The sequence below is a fragment of the Callorhinus ursinus genome, unplaced genomic scaffold (assembly GCF_003265705.2).
Source record: "Callorhinus ursinus isolate GAN/ISIS: 27379988/994484 unplaced genomic scaffold, GSC_fseal_2.0 scaffold2, whole genome shotgun sequence".
Taxonomy (NCBI): Eukaryota; Metazoa; Chordata; class Mammalia; order Carnivora; family Otariidae; genus Callorhinus; species Callorhinus ursinus.
The window spans coordinates 88,383,521-88,401,025 of NW_027397064.1; the positions used below are offsets into that span (position 1 = coordinate 88,383,521).

General features: G+C 36.2%; 1 protein-coding gene across 2 annotated transcripts in view; it reads right to left on the reverse strand.

The window, feature by feature from the left end:
• Positions 1 to 17,505, reverse strand: part of SPOPL (speckle type BTB/POZ protein like) — a 61,732-nt gene that overhangs the window by 32,030 nt on the left and 12,197 nt on the right. The window contains exon 2 of one of the 2 annotated variants that reach the window (XM_073884467.1): positions 1,284 to 1,374. The exons of the other annotated variant lie outside the window; for it this stretch is intronic. The gene's annotated coding sequence lies outside the window, so the exon portion shown is untranslated. The remainder of the gene's footprint in view (positions 1 to 1,283; positions 1,375 to 17,505) is intronic. 2 annotated transcript variants of the gene reach the window in all.

The following is a 17,505-nucleotide window of genomic DNA, read 5'->3' on the forward strand; positions in this document are numbered from 1 at the left end:
CATGGAACACTACATCAAAAACTAATGATGTAATGTATGGTGATTAACATAACAATAAAAAATTATAAAAAAAATTAAAAAAAAGAGATGACAAATTTAACAGGCTCTGAAGTCTATATATACTCTTTCCATGGAATCAGCTGCTCTTTCTGATATTACAGAGCTGAAACAGCCCATACCTAACTGGTCCAACTCTCATTTTATAGATGAGGACCAAGAAGAGAGAGATGGCTAGAGAAATAAACTGCCCAAGTTTATACTGTTAGATAAATATTAGAAGAAAAAGAACTCCCAAGTTCCATTTCAATGCTGTTTCCAGTATTCTTTTTTTTTTCTCTCTCTCTTCAAAAAAAAAAAAAGAACAGCAGACTATCAACTACATCCAGGACATTCAGGACTTCCTAATCTTGTTCTTACAGAAAAGCTTGCAGAAAGAGAGAGCAAAACTAAAATAAGACCTAGAGAATAATACAAGATAATCAATCAGCACATATTAAGAAATAAGTAAAGGTTTCTTCCATATTCTACATATGCTTTTAAAAATTTTAAGTAGTGTTTCCTAGTTTTACTTATTAAAGGAAAACAAGACTCTTGTTATTGAAATAAGCATTTAATTTTCTACTTTAACAAAATGTTTGAGTGCCAAATTAGTGCTCAAATGTATATGTTGGGGCGCCTGGGTGGCTCAGTCATTAAGCGTCTGCCTTCGGCTCAGGTCATGATCCCAGGGTCCTGGGATGGAGCCCCGCATCGTGCTCCCTGCTCTGCGGAAGCCTGCTTCTCCCTCAACCATTCCCCCTGCTTGTATTCCCTCTCTCGCTGTCTCTCTGTCAAATAAATAAAATAAAATCTTTAAAAAAAAATGTATGTCATAGACATACACATAACTTCATAAATTATAAAGAATTTCAAATATTCAGAAAATGTCAACCATCTTCCCACTATCCTTGTGTGCCCTCCCAGCATCAAATCTCCTCTCCCTATGAGAAGTTATCTGTATCCTGAATTTGTCATCATACTGATGAATTTCTTCACATTCTTATTATCCACTTATGAATCTCTAAACTATATAGATAGAAACTCACAGATAATATATGTACACAGATGTCACCAAAAATGGCAAAGTGGGGAACTCCAAAACTCCATCCCTTCACAAAAGCAAAGAATAAGCTGGGAAAAACTTTTTTGGAACTCTGGAATCAAATGAAAACAATCAGGGGAATGCTTCATGAAGAATGCAGCTGCTAAAATTTCAGGGAGTACGTTTTAACAAACATACTTACCATGGCCCCTTCCCCAGTTCAGCAGCAGCAATGAAGACATCAGCTCACATTTCTGGTCCACGTTGCTGGTACCAGAGGGAGCTATACAGACCTAATCAAAAAGAATTGTGGTTGTGTGCTTTCTCTAGTCTATAACTCCCTGAAGGATCAGCTCAAGAGCCTGTCTTTATTTCACATGCCTTGGAGCTTCCAGAAGGTAGAAGCAGTATTCTGGGTGGCAGCATTTGTCAAAAGCATTTAAAGGCAAATGTATTAGCTGCAGCTGACTGGAACAAGGGTTAAGAATTAACAACCAATACTCAGGAAAGCCTGGGAAGAAAAAGCTAAGAAAGATACTTGGGGGCAAAAGGCTTTGAAAAGTTCCCACATGGGGCGCCTGGGTGGCCCAGTCGGTTAAGCATCCTGACTCTTGGTTTTGGCTCAAATTGTGATCTCATGGTCGTGAGACTGAGCCCCACATTGGGCTCCATGCTCAGTACGGAGTCTGCCTGAGACTCTCTTCCTATCCCTCTGCCCCTCCTGCTCATGCTCTGTCTCTCTTAAAATAAATTAAATAAATAAATGTATGAATGAGAAATAAAGAAAAGTTCCTGTGTACTCTGAGGAAACTAGAAGGCCATGTGCATACCTGGAGCCAAACACATGCTTGCCAAATATGAGAGAATACCCTAAGCTATCAACTCTGGCTGACCTTCGGGTACCATGTAGAAAAGCGAAGACTAAGGCAGAGTTCTAAATAGCCTGCCTATGGCATGTCCTACAGAGAGCATTGGCTACAAGGTTAGAAGTGGTTTCCATGTATTTATGGAAGTCAAGAATAAGTTGAAATTGAAAAGATGGAAAAAGATACTTCATATAAATAACCAAAATAGACATCAGTCAAAATTGTTACAAGACAGAGAAGAACATTACATATTGATAAAAGGATTAAGACAAAACAACTATAAACATATATGAACCAAACAACAGGCTCCAAACTATATTAAGCAAAAACTAATAGAATGGGAGAAATACACAATTCTGCAATAATAGTTGAAGATATCAATAACTGACTTCCAATAATGCACAGAACAACCAGGAAGAACATCAACACAAAAATAGAGAACTTGAACAGCACTGTAAAACAACTAAAACTAACAGACATCCACCTATCAACAGAATATACATTCTTTTCAAGTGCACATGGAACATCTCCATTTATACCATATGCTAGGACATAAAATAAGTCTCTAATAAGTTTTAAAAGACTAAAATCATACAAAGGTATCTTTTCTAATTGCAATGGAATGAAACTAGAAATCAGTAAGAGGAAAACTGAAAAATTCACAAATATGTGGCAATTAAAGAACACATTCTTAAACAACCAATAGGCAAAAAAGAAATATCACAAGAAACATTAGAAAAGAGTATTCTCTTTCAGACAAAAGAAAATGAGAATACAACATACCAAAATTTATAGGATACAATGAAGGATACATTCAGAGGGAAATGTATAGCTTTAAACACCTACAATAAAAAAAGAAAAATCTCAAATCAATAATCTAATTTTAAACCTTAAAGATCTAGAAATAGAAGAAAGCACTAAGCTGAAAGCTTACAGAGTGGAGAAAATATCAAAAATTAGAGGGAAGAAAAAAATGAAATAAAGAATATTGAAAAAAATCAACAAAACTGACAAACCTTTCGCCAGACCTGACTAAGAAAAAAGAGAGAAGACTCAAATGACTAAAATCAGAAACAAAAGTAAGGACATTACTACCAACCTGACAGAAATGAAAAGGGTAAGAGAATGCTATGAATTACTTATATACCAACAAATTAGATAACCTAGAGGAAATGGACACATTCCTAAAAACAAAATACAAATGAAGACTGACTCAAAAACAGAAAATCAGAAAAGACCTGTAATCAGTAAAGAGACTGAATCATTAATCAAAAAACAAAACAAAAAAACAAACCCCAAAACAAAAACAAAAAACTCTGAAGCATGACAGCTTGAGGAACTCCACAGATGTGCTCTCCAGTGAAAATTATAAAACTACAACCTTTGTTGTAGTCCCTAGAGATGGTCCTGCGGACAAGGGGAAAATGAAGAAAGATGTGCTCAAGAAAAATCTACTAGGGACTGTAAGAAAAGTGAGAGTATGACGTTTGTACCAGGACCTACCTGGCCCCCTTTGTGTTAGCTCAGGAAAGTGTAAACTCCACTCCGGACTGATACAGCCAAGAGCACAGGGCTCCCTCGTTCCCTGGTGGGCTCAAAGGTCTATCTTACTGGGAAGGTCAGGATATCAACATTTCTCATCCTGCCTCCAGCTACCTATTGCTGAAGGTAGGGTACTAGGTAAACGCCAAGAAGTATGTGTGTGTGTGGGGGGGGGCTCTCTTCTTCCATACAACCCACACTGATAGGATGTAGGCTTTAACCTTCACATAATGGGGCTGGGGCCCTGAATGACCCTGTTCCAGCTGCTAAGGTGAAAATCACACTGGGAGAGCCAACCCAAGTAGACATGAGTGTACCATTCCCCTCCCTTCTCTCCATTCCACGAACTGCTCAGATCCTAGAGCAGAGATATAACTGGGAAAGAAATGCATCACTGTCCCCCCTAAATACTCGAGACCTCATCTGGAGATATTGCCTGTGGGATGAAGGGAGCCATAAAACATATAGCACCAAATCTCTTCCCTGAGAAATACTGACTTCATTTGCAAGGGAATGGACAAAGGTGCTCTGAAAAACAGTGGAGGCCCTGGTAAAAGGCAACTGAGAGGAGACTGGAGAAATCACTGGACATGAAGATTAAACCACAGGTTGGTTGGCTGGCTGGTTTGCCAGAGAGAACAAAAAAGGGAGACAGGTAGAAGTAACCTGCTTGGAGTCAGAAGAAACCTTAAGCACTGATTTAAAAAACTATCCCTCCAAAGGAACTCAAATTTGATTAGTTTAATCTGTGGAGCAATTAATGCCTGAGGGACTGCTGAAAAAGAGCGTAATTAGCACTAGATTAGGGGACCTTAACAGTTATATGTAGTCAGGAAGAGACAGTCTAAGAGAGTCCTGCCCAAACTACTGACACTACTGTCATCCCAGAGTAATTGTAATTGTAGGAAAACTCAAGGTTGTGCCCATCAGGTGAAACATTCAAAGGCTGTGTGTGTGTGTGTGTGTGTGTGTGTGTAACATCCAAAGGTTGAGTGTGTGTGTGTAACATCCGAAGGTTTAGTGTGTGTGTGTGTGTGTGTGTGTGTAACATCCGAAGGTTGACTCTGTGTGTGTGTGTGTGTGTGTGTGTGTGTGTGTGTGTGTGTAAGGGGATGCGGGGGTAGAAGAACAGGAATGCAGACTCCACTAAAATAACCCAGCCAGTCACTAAATAAACAAACAAGCAAGATACAGTAACATGTACTAGAAGGGAAAAATGAGTTTCAAGCATTTCTACATTATATAAAAAGTCCAGTTTTTAACAAAAATTATGAGACATGCTAAAAAGTAAGAGACTATGGCTCATATAACAGGAAAAAAGGAGATAAAAGAAACTGTGATTGCAAGATGTTGAATTTAACAGACAAGAACTAAAGGAAACTGATTAAATAGAGAACATCAAGAGTCAAAAGTTATATATACACAAAAGGAAATTCTGGAGTTGAAAAATACTATAACTAAAATTAAAATTTTACATAAGGGGCTATGTTCACATACAGCAGATATGAACTTGGAGAAGAATTATTAAATTTGCTAAGAAATCAGTAAAGATTATACAATGTAAAGATAAAAGAATGAAGAAAGATGAAGAGACTCAGAGAAATGTAGGACACTATTAAGCACAATGACATAAAAAAGGAGAAAAGAGACAAAAAGGAGAAAAAAGATTTGAAGAATGACTGAAAACTTCCCAAATTTATTGAAAACGATATATGCACATATAAGAAGCATTTTTATTAATTCTTCAACTAAAAAAATGTAAATCACTCTTCAGCTGTGAAATACTACCATATTTATGCTTAAAGTTTTCTGAACTGCATCATGAAGTTGTAACTGAAAATAGCCTGAAATTTCCAAAGCATTTTATATACATGATGTCTATGATTACAAAATGAAAAGAGATGAGTTAATATGTAACTTAATATATCATGTTCAACAGTTTTGCTAAAACTGTTATTAGGAAGAATAACTAGACTAGTAAATGTTTATAAAAACGATAAAATAATAATACATGTATCATAAATTTCTTAAATATCTTTGAATTAAGCATATGATGACTTCATGGGAGTACAATAAGTATTTATTATATGCTTAGATATATCATGCACTATAATGGACCTTTAACTACAAAGATAAATAACATATAGTCTCTACTCTGGAGAAGATTATAATATTGTAGGACAGAGAGATACATGGTAGCATACTTTCAATAGATAATGTGATAGAGGAATATACACGGTAATAATGAACACTTTCAGGACAAGAAGGATATCCTGAAAATGTCCCTGAGCTGGATTCTGGAGGAAGCAAATAAATGATATAGGAAGACCACAAACTACAGCACAGATTTTAATAGCAAGTGTTCTATGTTGAGACCAGCTTGTATCATTGTTTTGTCATGGATTCTGTAATCTTGCAGACATTGGGCCTTTCCTTTCTCTATTAAAGGGATATTTAAATTTATTTCCTTTCTCATTTTCCTTGGTTTGTAAAATGAAATTGTATGTGGGTGGGTGTGTGCTTGCTTACACTTTGCACAAATTGAATACTAGAATACACATATAATAATGAAAACTTCACAAGTGACATTTGAGGATAAGTGGTGGTAAGGGCAGTGGTGGTAAGGGTGGTATTAACCAAAACAAATAATTAATGTATATAAAAAGTATTTAAAGGCTAACACAGGGTCTTCTGTTTTGAGCATAATGGAGTACCTGGCAGGCAACGTAAGTTCTGCTGTTAAGTAGAAAACTTGAAATAAAAATAAAATATCTGTTTAAAGGCATCTATCTAGGGCTGCTCGGGCAATCAGGACAGGGGATCCCAAAATTCCAGAGAAGAGGGAATAATCTAAAGGTAAGCTGATAGATTCTAGCTACATTTTTCTCTAACCGTTATCTGCTGCTCAGTCTAGCTAAAATGCAGAGTGAGAATTCAGGCTTTGTTCAGCCCAGGAGCTGCTGCCAAGTGACAGAAATAAAGATTTTGTTCCCCTCGTGGGGTGGGAGATAAAAATAGGATACCTGAGGGGTTAAGACCCTGATGAAAAGCACCCTTTAAGATTTCTGCCAAATGCTGACCTTGCATGGAGCAGGAAGCCAAGAAAAAAGCCTCCAAAAAGCATAACAAATTTCAGATATTTCATACTGCTGAGGACCTAAGGACTAGAGTCCAGGATCTGCCAGAGAAAGGGACCTGAATAAGAACATCACGTTCTCATTTGGAAGGCCTGGGAAGGTAGGCTGAAAGATGGAGAAAGTAGATGAAAATAGAGTTTTTCTCTAATTCCTTAAGAAACAGTCAGGTGGAAGTTCTAGAACTGGAAAATAACTGAAATTAACAATTTAATATGTAAGTTTAACAGCAGACTAAACAGCAAAAAATAGGACTAGAAAACTTTTTTAAAAAGCAATAAAAGATAGTTGCACTGAAACACACACAAAATTATGGAAAATACAAAAACAGCTAGGACAAACATGAGACACAGTGAAAGTCTAACATATGTGTGAGTGGATCAGCAATATTTGAAAAGATAACAGAATTTTCCAAAACTGGTCAACAAAACAGTAACTAATGTCTTTTAGAATTTAAATATATGTACAAATAAAATGCAAGACAACAATAATGTAAAAGACATCAGGATAAATGGAATAAAAAGTGTTCTAAGGTTCTAACATTCTTGGGGAAATGGTAAGCATAGGTACTGGTATTAGCTGTAATAATTCACTGAAGCATACTGTAATCATTAAGGTAACCACTAAAAGAGAAGTGACATAGCTTAACTAAAAATATGATAAACAAGGGGGCCTGGCTGGCGCAGTGGGTTTATGTCTCAGAGTCTTGGTTTCAGCTCAGGTTGTGATCTCAACATTGTAAGATGGAACCCAGAGTCAAGCCCTTCCCTCCCTCATCGGGCTCTGATCAGCATAGAGTCTGCTTGAGATTCTCTCTCCCTCTCCCTCTGCCCCTCCAACTCGTGTACACATGCACTCATTCTCTCTCTCTCTCTCTCTCTAAAAATAAATAAGTCTTTAAAAAATATATAACAAAAAAAGAAAAAAATATAAAAATGAAATAGTAAGATGGTAGATAATGATATAAATAACACATTTATATATAAATATGTTATCTATGTCAATTATCAGACTGGATTAAATAAACATACTCAAAGACATAAATACTAAGTACAATGTCAGATCTTGGAATGGTAAAAAGACAGTAGTGGGAATACTGGCAAAAACCTGATTCAAGTCTACAGTTAGTTAACAGTATATTATACCAGTGTTTTAATTTAATGTGTTGTTCTATTCAATAATAACAAAGCTTTTACATTTAACTGATTTTAATATGGGGCTTAATATAGTGTTAACATGATGGGAAGCTATATGAGGAAAGAAAAAATGCCACCACTTGTTGTTTGCAGAAGACATAAATATAAGGGTAAGAAAGGTTTAAAAGGATGGAAAAATGCATACCTTACAAATCCTATCCAAAACAAAGCAGGTACAGCTACACTAGGATCAGATAAAACAGACTTTTAAAGCAAGAAGCATTAGGAAAGATAAAAAGGAAAGTAATAAAAAGAGAAAAAAAGGTCATTCACAAGAACGTAATTCTTTTTTTTTTTTTTTAAAGATTTGAGAGAGAGAGAACATGCATGGGCATGGGGGGAAGCGTAGAGGGGGAATGAGGAAGAGGGAAAGAATTCCAAGCAGACTCTGCCCTGAGTACAAAACCGATGCAGCTCAATCTTAAGACCCTGAGATCAAAACCTGAGCTGGAAACCAAGAATTGAATGCTCAACCCACTGAGCCACACAAGAACATAATTCTAAATATGTCTGTATGCAATAGGATTGCTTCTAAAAATCACAGGTGACTTTAATTCCCTCAACAAATGAAAGAACATCCTTAATGACATGTATACATACATATACAGAGAGAGAACACAATACCCAATAGCAAAAGAATAAAAATTTGTCTCAACTACACAGGTACATTTACCGAAACTAACCATATTATTGCATGATAAAGAAAGCCTTGCAAACAAATTTCAGGTCACTGAAATTGCATTCAGAGTATGATACTTATCTTTACTCTCTTATAGCATTTTGTAGTTTTCTGTGTAGAGATTGTGAGCATCCTTAATTATATATTATTTCTAGAAGTGGGTTTTTAAATTATGCTACAAATGGCATCTTTTAACATTTTTATTTTCTGATTTGTTGCTAACCTATAGAAATAAAATGGATTTTTGGATGTTGACCTTGTGTGCAACAGCATGGACAAAACTGCTTGTTGATTTCATTACTTTGCATACAACCATGTTATCTATGAATGATGATCATTTTCTTTTCTAATTCTTACCTTTTATTTTTCTTGCCTTAAGGCTAGAATTCCAGTACAGTGTTGAATGAAAGCACTGATAGTGGTCCCTTATCTCAGTGGGAACTCTTACTGTAGGGGTGTAGGTGTATGTTTTAAGACACTTGTAAAATTAAGGAAGTTTTTTTTTTATTCCTAGTTGTAAAGAGTTTTTTGTTCTGAATGGGTATTGAATTTTATCACTTTTTCTACATTTATCAAGGTGATTTATTTTTCCTCTGTTAACAGGATGATTACATTAATAGATTCTAATGTTTATCACCCTTCCATTCCTCAAATAAAACCCCACTGGTCATGAAGTTGTATACTTTTTATGCAGTGCTAGGTTTGATTTGCTGTTAGTTTATTTAGGGGTCTTACATCTGTGTTAGGAGAAATTTTCCTTATCTTCCTTTCTTATAATGTGCTTGACAGGTTTTGGTATAAAAATTAACACTGGTTTCATCAAACACACTGTGAAGTTTGTTTTTGTCTCCTATTCTGCAGAAGAGCTTATACAGTGAAGGCATCTGTGTAAGTTTTCATTGTGGGAGTGTTTTTAATAATGCAATTCACTTTTCATAAAAATAGGACTGCTTAAGATTTTCTCTTTCATATTGTGTGTCACTTTTTGTAAGTTATGTTTTTTCAAGTAATTTTAAGCCTGGTTTAAAAAACCCAGAACATTGGGTGCCTGGGTGGCTCAGTAGGTTAAGTGTCTGCCTTCGGCTCAGATCATGATCCCAGGTCCTGGGATCAAGTCCTGCAACAGGGTCCCTGCTCAACAGGGAGCCTGCTTCTCTCTGCCTCCCATCCCCTCCACTCATTCTCTCTTTCTCTTGCAAAAATAAATGAATAAAAATACTTAAAAAACAAAACAAAACCCAGAACAAAGGAGATTCATTCCCTCTTCCAAACTCAAGTGAAAGATATAGAGCCTTCTATCAATTTTCCAATTTCTAAATACCTAGATCAAATACTGCACCTAGGATGGAACTTTGAAAACAGAACGTGGTTCTAGGCAGAGAAGTGAGCACAATTATCTGTCTTCTATTTTCCAATATTATCAATGAGATGACAAGTTTTTTACAAAAGAATAAAGACACTAACAGGGCTAGAAAATAAGGGTAATAATGATGGATCAGAAATTTTGAAAAATTCAAGGCACATAAATGGGAATAAATTAGCAAAGACATCAATTAGATGGGAACAAATTATGGAGAAATTAAGGAAGAAAAACCACAACCCAAGATAGTAGAAGTATCCACAGTTCTTTCAAAGAGGCCCAAAGAAGAACCAACCTTTCATCAAATACAAAAAGCAGGAAAAGGCCAAGTGGCAATCATAAGGTTAATTATTTTAGAAACTGTATTTAGGCTAGCTGAGACAGCTGGGACCCTCCCCTTTCTGAAGCCTGGCAGTTGTGGCTTTTACCATCATGCGAAAGCCCAAGAACTGCTCCCTAAGGGATGTTGGCCATCTGTCTGGATACATTCCTTTTAAGAGTATCAGTGTTTGAGAGACAAACAGGACCCAGATTGGACTAACTCTGAATATAATAAGAGACCTTAGGAATGTGACAGGGAGAAGAGAAAATTTCTAACAAATTAAATACTCTACCACATGAAATAAAGCCCTCCTTATTTTGACATGTGTGGGAAGGGGAAGGTGGGAGTCCCCAACCTACCCACACAACCTACAGATAAGTAGGTAAGTTGAAACACTTTGCCCACTTACACTGAATTCATCCACAGCCTTCCCATTCAGGGAAGAAGTCTGATAGGGAAGAGACCTATGCAACTTCAGGGAAAACCATGCCAGCCAGACACCATTACTTAGTAACCTAGCTCTTTATCTCAAAATATTAATGGAAAACCAAAGACAACAGACATTTGGGAAATGATCCAAAAATGAAAACAAAACAACTGATAGAAATGGAGACAATACAGGGGGCAGAATGGTACACTCAAAAAAATTTCTCATAAAGTATGCTTGAATAAAACAAGAATAAGCTGCTTTGAAAAAGTGGTCAGAAAAGATTAATTCTTGTAAATTCTTGCAATTCTTGTAAATGGCCATAACTGATGCATGAGAGCAAAATAAAAGATAAGGACTACTTTTAAAGAGACAGACTAAAACACAAAGAATATAGGAAATAAGAGAAACTAGGGACCTGAAGGTCAGGTTGAGATACAATACAGCTAATAGGCGCTCCTGAAGGGGATAAAAACAGGAAAAAATAGGGACATATAAAAAGAAAAAAAAGGCAAAGCTACTACCATGATCTGAAGGAAGACACAGTTCATAGACAGGTCTCACCAAGTACCAAAATGCTTACTGAAAAAACTATCTATACATAGACACATCTTAGTAAAACTGTTCAGTTTCACCACATTATCCACAAAGAAGTCACATTGAAATCTAAATGCTATTAAGACACAGAATGAATGCTTTTAAGATTTATAAGGAGACCGGGTGGCTGGGTGGCTCAGTCGTTAAGCATCTGCCTTCGGCTCAGATCATGATCCCAGGGAAGCCTGCTTCTCCCTCTCCCACTCCCTCTCTCGCTGTGCCTCTGTCAAATAAATAAATAAAATCTTTAAAAAAAAAAGATTTATAAGGAGAAAAAATGTAAACTAATTAGAATTCCACACTAAAATTTATTCATGAATGCGAGCCAAATACAGGGTATTTTCAGACGGCAAATACCTGAAAAGTTTGCCAGCCTATATTGATTACTCAATGAGGTATTCTGAACCTAAAGAAATCCAAATGTGTTTGTATGACACACCTTTATGAGTAAAAACCATTTGAACATTTGCTCTCAATATTTTATAATTTTTACATTTATAAATTAATATACCATTATTCTACCATGTGTATTATAAAGCACATCAAAATAAAAATTAAAAAATCAGATAAAAACACATAATTTAATTTCAAATATATTCCAACACCCCCCAAAATTACTCCACATACCCTCTTTAATGTGGATGGATGTCTCATTTTGAAGACCACAGCTCTAAACCAAATGAAAAAGAAATCCAAGGGGAAAAAAACATGGAATTGAAGAAACAACTGAACTGAACAGGTCTCAGAAGAAGAGAAAGAAATTGAAAAATACTAAAGGAGAATCCACCAGAATTTGATATTTGGACAATTTTCAATTGTGAAGTTTTAATGTACATAGGATTACATTTTGTTCTCTGTGAGACCATTCTACTTTGTTCTAAAGTCATATAATCACATTGTAAATATTTGAAGGTTTAAAATTTTTAGAATTGATGTGTAAGTAAAGCAAAGAAGAATTTATAGTTATAAAACAAAATGTAAATACCTTGATGATATAAAATTAACAATGAATAATTGGGAGATGGGGGAGTAAGGAGAGGACCAAGACTATCATTCCCAGAGGTAATACTGTCTAGAGCTAATAAAAAATATATATTAATAAAAACCACTAACAGAAATAAAAGCAGGCACCATTTACAGTGAAAAGTGGAACTGGAAGTGGGACGATGACTTCCTATCCTTTTCACTCTCATGTAACATGAATCTCAACACAATTAGGACTTCTATTTTTGAAAAGCATTATTAGCCAGGAGGGGGGAGCAGTATATAACACAGTATGCCCATTTATTATTATTTTTTTTAGTATGCCTATTTAGAAAACTGAAATTGGTTACTCATTGCCATAGATAGCTCATATTAAACACTCCTACTACTCCATCACCTCCATCACCCCCTTCATTTAGTGCATTTTACTACTTAGTCTACTATGATCTCTATGAAGGTTTTTTGTGTTTTATCTATTTCTGTACTGCAAAGCCTCAGTGTTTAAAAGAAAGACGGAGGAGGATTCATTACATGGTCTAAGGGATTAATGGAATAGCTAATTATAGCCATAATATATATACATGAAAAGAGAAAAGTCATCTTGTAGTTCCCATTGCTTAAAAATCTAAAGTTCACTAAAATGTGTATACCATGAGAGAAAGTCTCTTCTTCCAAACAGAAACAGCTATGACTCTCAATAGAATAATTTGACTCAGTGGCAGTATATCTGGACACAGGTGCTTCTGAGAAGAATCTTAGGGGGAAGGAACAGGCAGTGATGAAAAGCCCTCAAGAAAAAAAACTGGCTAAGGATGGGAAGATAATTTCTTCTTCCTGGCTATAAGGGGAAAACCAAAAGAGCTACACGGAGTAGGAGGTGTACATGGGCACCCATGGCTGCTGCTGCTGCTGAAATTTCACAGGGCCTTAGTCTCAAAAAAGGAAAAAAAAATGCATGGGGGTGTTGAGCCAATACCTTTGTTTACCTTATAGTCTACTTACCTAGGCTGTTAATTCTTTCCTACTTTGACTGTTGAGAGGCCTAAGTAAAATAACGGATCTTACAATCTGAACTTTTTATAAGTCAAAAGCAGAATACTGGTAATTTTATATGGTCCAAGTTTAATAGTCTCAGTCACTAAGGGATGACAAATGGTACTTATAGGTTATATTTCTCTAGGGCAGTGGTTCTCAAATTTAAGTATGCATTAGAATCACCTGGAAGGGTTGTTAAGCCAGAATGCTAGGCCCTAAACCCAGAGTTAATAACTTAGTGGGCCTGAATTGGGCCCTAGAATGTGCATTTCTAACAAAGATCTCAGGTGGTGCTGGTGCTGCTCATCTAGGGATCTCACCTTGGAGAACCACTGTTCTAGTCTGAGGATTAGACCAGAAAGCTATTAATACCATAAATACAAAAATCCATCATCACTGCCCTGAACATCCATGCGTCCTTCAGCTCTGACTGAATTTTCTTTTTTACCTGAGTGTTATCCTGTGGGGTTGGCTAGCTTTCAATTTCTTTGTTCCAGGATCTTATTCCAATGTTACGGAATCTCTTTTGAAATCCTCAACATCTAACACTGAAAGTAAGGTAATTTTAATTGCATACATACATACATAGAAAATTTACAAGGATAGGCACAAGACTTATATAGACATTTAATGCTAACTTTTTTTCTATCTGATAATTCCTAAAGGCCATTAATACATGCTGGTGAAAGTTTCTACAGAGAATTAAAGCCTCTGCTTACTGTTGCCTTGTCATTCAACAACAAAGTTCTCCCTTAAAACAAACAAAAACCAAAAACAAACAAAAAGTCAATCCCTGGGTACACACATTGTAACTCCACAAAAATCACTGCATTTTTTTTTTTTAAAGATTTTATTTATTTATTTGAGAGAGAGAGAATGAGAGCACGAGAGGGAAGAGGGTCAGAGGGAGAAACTGAGGGCTGTTGTTACACAGGTGAATACATTTGTTAAAACTCACTAAAATATAACTGAAAGACCTGTATATAAAACAATGTAAATTTAAAAAAAAATTAGGACTTATAAGCCTTGAACAAGTTACTTTCCTTTTCTGACCCTTAGTGTTCTTATCTTCAGAAAGGGAGTAATTACTCACCCAGGAAGATCTTAGTGAGTATTAAAGGAGAGAAGGTCTGAAAAGAACTTACGTAGTTTCTGCAGTTAGTTGCCAATTCTAGATCCTCTAAAATTAACCCTTTCAAAGTTACCTAAGTCCTAAAACATGTATCCAAAATAAAAGCTATATTTCCCTTTTCCTACTTTCCCCCCAACTTTGTTTGATTCAAGTTTTTGCCCCCAGTTGTGTTTTGTTTGTTTACAAAGTCATAATGGAATCTTTTGCTTTCATATTTCTCCTCCTGCTCATTTAGTGAGGATCAAAAAAAATTTTTTTAAAGATTTTATTTATTTATTTGACAGAGAGAGAGATAGCAAGAGCAGGAACACAAGCAGGGGGAGTGGGAGAGGGAGAAGCAGGCTTCCCGCCGAGCAGGGAGCCCGATGTGGGACTCGATCCCAGGACCCTGGGATCATGACCTGAGCCAAAGGCAGACGCTTAACGACTGAGCCACCCAGGCGCCTGGATCAAAAATTTTTTACCTTAAATAAGTGAAGACTTCTTTACCCATCTTGTGCAAAGTTAATCAATATGCTACAACTCCTTCCTCCAAGAGCTTAATGTTCCAATGACAAAACAACACAGTAACCCATTGCCAGAGATTAAAATTTTAATAATCGTCTAAAGATCTGAAAGATATACATCAATTTTGCAATGTCCTCTTGTCAACCTCTAAAAATTAAAAATGGTCCCCCAACTATTTTAACTACCCTTAATAACCCATTAAGAAACTACCATCCATTGACTTATGTAAAGTTATATAATTTATTTCTGGTATTACCCTTTCAAATATAAGCATGTCTAATTAAAATTGGGGTAATTAATTCCATTCTTTGAAAATACAATTGTGTTAAAGTAACAGTTCCTTTTACTAGTTTTCAAATCATTTTTTGAAATCTAAGCAATGCTCTTTGTTCTAGAATTCCAGCACACTGGAACAATTTCACATTCATCTAGCATTTACTGAACATTCATTTTTTTTTAAAGATTTTATTTATTTATTTGACAGAGAAGAGACACAGCGAGAGAGGGAACACAAACAGAGGGACTGGTAGAGGGAGAAGCAGGCTTCCCATGGAGCAGGGAGCCCGATGTGGGGCTCGATCCCAGGACCCTGGGACCATGACCTGAGCCGAAGGCAGACGCTTAATGACTGAGCCACCAAGGCGCTCCCTGAACAAACATTTATTAAGTACCTAAACAGGTCAGGCACTGGAGAAGCAAACATATGTCAGAGAGGTAAATACCCAACCAAAGCAGATAAAATAGAATTGCTAAAATAAGGTCCTTTCCTTACACCTGTGAAGAATCTAGAAAAAGGAGTTGGAAGTAGAGTTCTTCCAATCTCCCACTGTTGCTTCCAAACGACTTTTCTAACCTTCTGCCAAAACTGTATGACAACTGCTTGATTCCAAAGTTAGATTCTCTTACCCTCTTCTCTTCTATCATCTTCTCGCCCCTCTTCCAGTTAGGCTCCTTTATAGCGGAGGACTTCAACACTTGTCTCCATGTCTTCTTCACAGTTCCTGCCATCACATTGGATGGCTGCACTCCTATTGACTTCCAATCTACCAGCATCAGAGTTCCTTCACCTTCCTGAATGATCTCACCCACTTGAAATTTTAGCAATCTTTTTCAAAGATTCTGACTTGGAACTTATGACCTAAAATAGCTTAAGCCAACTATGAAAATTAAACCTCAGTATATCATTTTTTATAACAACTTATTCCCATCTGTCACCAATTTAATCCCCCAATACTTATTCTCAACACTTCATTGAGCCCTCTCCATTCTTAAGTCATTATGCCCATTTTGGCCTCACTTCCTTTTTTTGTCAAACTCAAAACCCACAATGCCTCATTTCAAACACTCTCTAGCAAGCATGCTTCATATTTCACACCCTACTCTTTTACTACCACCATTCTGTAAACCCTCTACTCCATGTCAATCTAACCACGCACAGTCTGCTCCTTTATTTAGGTTTCTGAGCATGTAAAAAATCTTTATAAGCAGAAGAGTAGTTTCTTAAGTGGATGCTTTCATTAAGTACCTATTTCTATTTTTAACTATTTGTTGTCAGAAGGGTTTGTTGCAAAATAAATCTTATCAAATAATGAAACAAATTACATTATATTAGAAATTCAGCTCTTCAGTTGTACTAGACTCATTTTAAGTGCCCAATGGACACAAGTAGCTAGTGGCTACCACATGGAAAGTGGAGCTTATAGAACACTGCCACCATTGCACAAAGCTTTATTAAACACTGCTGCTCCACACATGCCATGGGAGGACGACTCAGTCACTATTTTGGCTCACATAGCTTATAATTTCCCACTCTCTATTGCCATTCTTGTGACTTCCATCTTGCAAACTGTAGCACCCGACATGGAACAGGTTAGTACATAAAGTAGTCAATAAGGGCAGTGGCATCATATCTATCTCTTACCATCACCTGAGACCAAAAGGAGTTTGTTGCTCCTAGTCATTTGCATCCCAGCCCACTTCTAATCATGGAAATCCCCATCCTGAACTTAAAGGAAGGTGTTGGTTACACTGTATCTGAGAAGAGTTAGAAAAAGAGAGGTGTACTTAGTAGATTCCTTTCAGATTTTACCACCTGTTGAAGACAGAACTCATTATTATACATGTATCTCACATACCACTACACTAGACCGGAAGTAAAAATCTACCAAAGCCACCCAGACTTATTTTAATTGAACTATTAATAAATAGTATTTCACTAAAAATTATATTCTACAAATGCTGAATAAGACAAGGATACAAATGACATGGCATAAATTAGTATTATCTTAAGTAAAAGCAGGATAAACCATCATCCTTGAAAAAGATAAGAGAAACTACACTTATTGGGCCTTTCAGTTATTAAAATCTACGGGAAAAATTGGTAAAATAGTATGCTTTAGGATAAAGGGTAGTAGGGATCCATATGTCTAATCATTACACCCTGCATGTACATCACCATTAAAATGAGTTTATTTTCCTTAAAAATATTTTCTCGAAGAAAAACAGTTCACATAGCTGCTTAGTTTACAGGAAAAAAAAAAAGAAAAGAAAGAAAAAGAAATCAAAAGGGAAAGAGAAAGAAATAAAGCAAAATGATCCATGAAGAACAATGTGTTAGGAGATCCTAAATTTTAAGCCAGTCTT